Source organism: Triturus cristatus, chromosome 10 (genome assembly GCF_964204655.1).
Source record: "Triturus cristatus chromosome 10, aTriCri1.1, whole genome shotgun sequence".
Taxonomy (NCBI): Eukaryota; Metazoa; Chordata; class Amphibia; order Caudata; family Salamandridae; genus Triturus; species Triturus cristatus.
The window spans coordinates 1,041,910,385-1,041,916,434 of NC_140593.1; the positions used below are offsets into that span (position 1 = coordinate 1,041,910,385).

Sequence of the window (6,050 nt, forward strand, 5' to 3'; positions counted from 1 at the left end):
TACTGGTAGTTTCGGTTTCTTAATGCTTTTTCCGATGAATTTAGTACCATAAGATTTGTGGTGCTATATAAAATTCCATACATAACATTAACGTTCGTCATAACTGGTGAGTTTTCTTTTCTAGTAAGGCTATTTGAATTACCATACCTAAATCATTCTAAAAGATTTGCACCATCAGCTCAGTCAGGGCAGTATTGAGAGTAGAGGGACTGGATGTCATTCGGAAGAGGGAGGGTAGAGGTGGTTCGTTCTACAGATATCAGTGAGACGGCCTCAGCTCATAAGCTGCATAGATACGAGTGAGGCACACAGTCAATCACCATGATCGCCCAAGGAATATATTTGATATTATAAAGACCACCGATACACATACTATTTAAATCATGTTTTGAAATGGAGGTAGGATTTATTACAATGCTCAAATTAGAAACCGTGCTTTTTGACACAGCACTTATTGTACACTGAATTGTCTCTCGGATCATGTTGAAGTTACTCCATGAGAAATATCATCTGCTAAAATTCACTAGAAATCAACTGAAGTTCTCCACTGCAAGCTTTCTTACACAGCATCCTACGTGCATCGCGTCTGGACCCAAGAGTGAGAAAAGAGACTAGGCCCAATCCCTCAGCACTGCATGCCTATAGAGGAGGGTGCTTACCCCAACAGAATGGGATGTATCTGTAAAATGTACACTAGCCCACAGGCTAATAGACTTAAACCCCTCAGTTATTTCACTTAGAGGTATTGAACAAATAACCACCTCGAAATTCATCTTGATTCCTTCCAGTCTGATTTAAAAAAGGGTGTGGTGACATTGGGTGAAAGAGTGGAACCATTCCCAAACCAAAGAGCAATCCTTACTAAATAAATATAATAAACTGTACCCAGATGATGAAGATGCAGCAAATGATACAGCAGTGGGTGTTAATATATTATTTACATTGCGAGATGTCAGATACTACAGGTACAGGTGGCAGCTTCAATAAAAAACTCCACAGCGCCTTCTGGTGGGAGAAGAACTGTTAATGGAACTTAAGAAATGGATTCATTTTTTAAAACATTTGTGTAAGAGAACAAACATTTTTAGAAAATTAATTTCCAGGGCAACTAAATAGGGATATCAATATAACCAAAGTTTAAACTGTGGCAGCCAGCATTCAACTGCTGATAAGAAATTATTTTTTAGCTTTTGAGTACTGGGCTCAAAAGCACAGATTGTGCGCCGTCACACTAAGAACATTAGTACCCTAATCAAATCCTATTCCACTTCTCCATTCATCTGTAGCTTTTAAAGCCCTAAGGGGTGTTTCTTTTGGTCCTCAGATTGACCTTCACACCTCATCAAATTCAAGAAAGGATTATAATTTCTTATTCATGTCGCACTCCTCTCTAGTCCCGTTTTTGTTTCCTTTTCCCCAAACATACACTTTTCACAACAGCTTTCAACACTCTCCAAGCTAACCAGAGGGAAAGAAGTAGCACAGCGCCCAGCAATCCTATGACGTCAAGCAGGTAGTACTGATAGAAGGGCAGGTCATTCCCGGCTGCCTGAAGATGGGACGCGCCCTTGTGTCGGATAGTGTACTCTACCCAGAAGATGGCGGTCTGCATTGGGTGGACCTGAACATCTCTGTGCAGAGCAGACAGGCGTTGCATGTTGGCTCTATAGCTTGGGTCATCAATAACAGTTCTTACTGCATTGTAAATGTATTCAGCGGTTAAGTCTGGCAGGTTCTTCAACAAAAAGGCAGCTCCCCGACTGTTAAGCCGCAAGATATTTTCATACTGGTCACCAAAGACTGGAAAGCCGATCACTGGCACTCCATGGTAGATGGCCTCGTAAACGCCATTCTCTCCTCCATGGCCGATGAAGGCCTTTGTTTTTGGATGACTGAGAAGGTCATTCTGGGGCAGCCAGCTCAGAATCTTGGTGTTATTTCCCAGTGTGAGAGGTGTCTCTCCTGTGTAGCGCCAGATCACACGTTCTGGAAGCCTAGCCAAGCCATCGGCAATCTTATTGGCTAACTCCCATGGTAAGGTTCTTAAAAACGTTCCCAATGAGAAGACCACCACTCCCGCATCACCAGAACCGTCCATGAACTCTTGAATCTCTACAGGAAGAGCCTTTGGAGGTCGGCACTGAAAGCCTCCAATGTAGACGGCATTGGGCATGATCGGCCTGGGGAACTCAAAGACAAAATCCACCTTCATCAGGAAAATATCAGCCTTTTTAATGAGGTGATAAAGTCCGCTGTCTGTTTTCAGATACCGCCGACAAAGTTCATCATACGTTGGGTAAACAATTAACTTATTCAGAATTTCATTCAAGCTGTAAAGCAAAAAGTTTTTACATCTTTCAACGAAACTCATTCTATCTGTCCACCTAGAATGCAGCACTGGCACATATGAAAGTGGCGATGGGGCCGTAGCCAAATGGATTTCTTCAATTTGCAGCCACCGTCCAAAAAATACTACTGGAATCTCAAGGTGATGTGCCAGCATAACTCCACCTTGAAAATACGGATCAGCCAGGACAAGTTCAAAGTGCGCATTCTGAAGGCGCTCCATTAGCTCCTTGTTTTCAAACATGGCTGCAATAACCGCTGCGTGGTTCACAGTGGTTTGCTGAATGACGCCAAGTATTTCCCAAGCAATGGAAAGTGATGATCTGTCTTTGGAGAAGGCCATTCTAAACATCCAGTCAAGGGCATGTTTTTCAACCTCATCTTTGGTCAACGTGTTCGGTGGCATTTGAATTGTTTCTATTATAAATTCGTCTGATTCTTCTTCTATGTAGATGGCATTGGAGGCTTTCACCACTGTGAGCTCGTGCCCTCGTCCCAGTAGCTCCATCATGAGAATCTTGATGTTTACCCAATGGCTGCCGTCCACCGGGACCACCAGGATCTTAGCTGCTCCCGCGCCATTAACCAGGGCAAGCAACAGTGCACAAGAAACCACAAAGTAGAGGCTACGGACGTTGCAGGTTTTCGCCATGTTTCACCAGCTCCGATCCTTCCGCTCTGTCCAAAGATATGGGTCGTTGTTTCAACTTTTAGTACCCTATGGACTGGACTATATATATTGTTTGTAAAGTAATCTCAGCTACACAATCAGCTCCTGCCCGCACCAGGCTCAGAAACTGGAGGAAGGTCTGCTAAGTGCAAAGTCTAATCCTTTGTTTGCCCAGGAAGGCATAACCACCCAGGAAATGAATATATGGGGCAGTGCACTTACTAAAACGGAAGCTCGTGCAGCTCTTCTTGGAGTCAGCGCACTGTTTTATATCATTGTTTGCGGTATAAGATATTTAAAAAATCGGCGTAAACCAGATGGTCTCGATTTACACGAAACATGCAGCGCAAAACGGACTACACGCTATATCTGTTTACCGCTGCAGTCCTGCTTGGAAAGGAATGGCTACAAAACCAGAGCTGCGCTGTGCTACTTCCCGCCCCTCAGTCCCTTTGCCCTTCACAAAGATGGCTGACATTCGACTTCCAAGGAGAAGGCTAGAACATGTAGCCATCTTTTTGAGGGGCACGTTCATGCGCGTGCGATAGTCTAGCGTTCAATATATATTGCATACATAATCACTGGGTCTCGGCCAGGCCATACTTTTACTTTGTATTTTGGGGGCTTGTAGTTAGATTTGTCCCATTATAAAAGAAGGACTACGAATCCCCATAATTCAAAGTATAACAAAACCTGAAATGAGTAAGCGGCTCATGTACGGACATGGGGAACTCGAGATCCTAGTTCCAGCCAAAACTAGGCGGCTTCAGCTAACAGGCTAAAGCTTTTTTTCTAAACACTGAAGCATGAGATAATAGAGAACCTGGGTAAATATTTGTATTTTGTTTCGGTTGCTAGAATTAAGGCGCAATGCAGGACTAAATTACGTTTCATGGTTGACTAAATTTTGTTGGAAGAAAAGGAAAATTATGCAACTCGTGAGTCAGATTTGTTTTGCTATTTTGTCGCTTTGACACATTTATCCAAAAAGTATCACAACCCGCCTGTGTAAAGAAATAAAAATATACAGCAGATCCTAATGAATATGCTGTCCACGAACAAATGAGTTTGCTTTCCATCAAAACACAGGAATAACGTTTTGCTCCAAGCAGAAACCAGATCATAGTTGCATAGGTCTTATAATTAAAGATGGGCCACTTTTATGTATCCCGGTTATACCTTAGACTTGTTTTTCAATTCTAGTTGCTCTTTGTCCACAATATCCAGAAACACTTTCGTTCTCTGAGAAACAGCTTTGCAGAACAATATTTTACTTTCCATACCTTTAGTGTAAATGTCTTGCTAGATTTCTAGAAGGCACTGTGATATTCAAGGCAGAAGCCCCTATGGAGAAATACAATTTGGGGATTTTTCTGTACTCTTGATATAACTGCTGTTTTGTGAACAGTGTCTGGGCAGTAAAATTAATCTGTTCCAATAATGAATACTAATAACAAAGCGGCATATGTTCATGACAAAGAAGGAATCGTTATTTTCTCTCTGTTTGAATCTGATTTTAATAAATCATGGGTTTTTTATGCTGCAGAAAAACCCCTTCCCAGTCGGTGAAATGGAAACCTTAAGGGTGCCTGGACAAGTGTTTTATCTCGTTACTTTCAGTTTAATAATTGAACGCTGCAATCAGCAATTTAAAAGTGTCTATCCCTTCACAGTAGTAAGTGTGGCATATTTCTGATAACTTTAATCCGCTTGAGATAGAAACACATTTTTTGGTGAACTCTGCAAAATAAGCAGGAGAGATTGGATAATGTGGCAAGTGTGGTCAACACAATGCAAACGTGGAAAACGCAACTTCCACACATTAATGTCCCACCAGTGGCCCTGTGCATCGCCAGCTTGAACTCCTCTCAATCCAGTGCTCTCTTGCAGGCTCAGGAGTTCTAGCTCTGCATCCGGCTATCCAGCTTAATCTTTGTGTGGCTGGTAGATGCACGTGCCAGGTTGCGGGGTGTGCGCACTGAGAGCGAGATGCATGTTTTGCAGCACTATAATTCCCTTCAACTAAACAACTTATATATTTCAGTCCATCGTGGTGATTTGTCTTTGAAGGGCGTCTGACACTGGAATGATAGTGAGAGGGTAGGTTGTCACATACTGGAGGGGGAAGGGCAGAGGGTTGGATATTAGAGATTGGGCTCTTCTTCAGGAGCCCACGAAATGTGTCTGGTGACAGTTCGAAGGAATCTCCATTGAGATTGGGGAGGAGGAGTTTTGGGTAACGGGTGAGTCTATCCATCAACTCATGATCACAGAGGCCTTTGGACAAGCAGGATTGCTAGTCAGGTAGGGTCTCACTTGTGTCCTCCCGAGCCGTGTAATATTTTATGTACCTCTCATTGGTGCTGTCCTAAAGTCTTACATCCTGATACAACACAAGGGATCACGGTCCTCAGCTTCCTGCCAAAGATAAGCTTAGAAGGTGAGATGCCATTTGTGCTATCCAGGATATCACAATGGGGTCACTTGTCAGACACAGTATTTCACAGATGGGAGCTTTGGTGGTCTTTGCTACCTGTATAACTGTTACAATTTAGGCAATCGCAACATTTAGAATTTCTTGGGAACAATTTACTTCTTGGTTTCCAGCACCATCTCGCTGTCGGGTAGCATAAAATTATTTCCCGACAGGGAGATGGTTCTGGAGAACTTGATATCCACGTTACAAGTGATTTAACCTTGGTCTCTTGAAATTCCTGAGACGTCTTATGTGGTCTGTCCAGAGGTCATTAATATTTTATGTCTTGTGGTTGCTTTAAAAGTAACTCTTTGTCCAAATGATGATCCAATAAGCTGCAAGGGTCGAAACGCCATCGGCACACCTCTGGCAAATTGGGATAAAGCATTGATTGCGTTTTGTTCCGGTTTTTAATGCAGGCTTTATTGAATTCAAGACCCCTTACCATTGTCACAGTTTTTTTGTTTACAATGTCCATTGTCTGTATTTGTTTATTTAGTGTAACATGGTGAGCACAAATTGTTTGCTTGTATATTGTATTGTGTTGTTATTTTTGTG

The 6,050-nt window shown here is 42.5% G+C and overlaps 1 pseudogene across 1 annotated transcript; it reads right to left on the minus strand.

Annotated features, from left to right (window-relative positions):
- Positions 1 to 386: 386 nt before the first annotated feature.
- Positions 387 to 3,415, minus strand: LOC146796514 (UDP-glucuronosyltransferase 2C1 pseudogene; annotated as a pseudogene). Its single transcript, XR_014969623.1, has one exon. The product of XR_014969623.1 is annotated as a UDP-glucuronosyltransferase 2C1 pseudogene (transcript).
- Between the last annotated feature and the right edge of the window lie 2,635 nt (positions 3,416 to 6,050).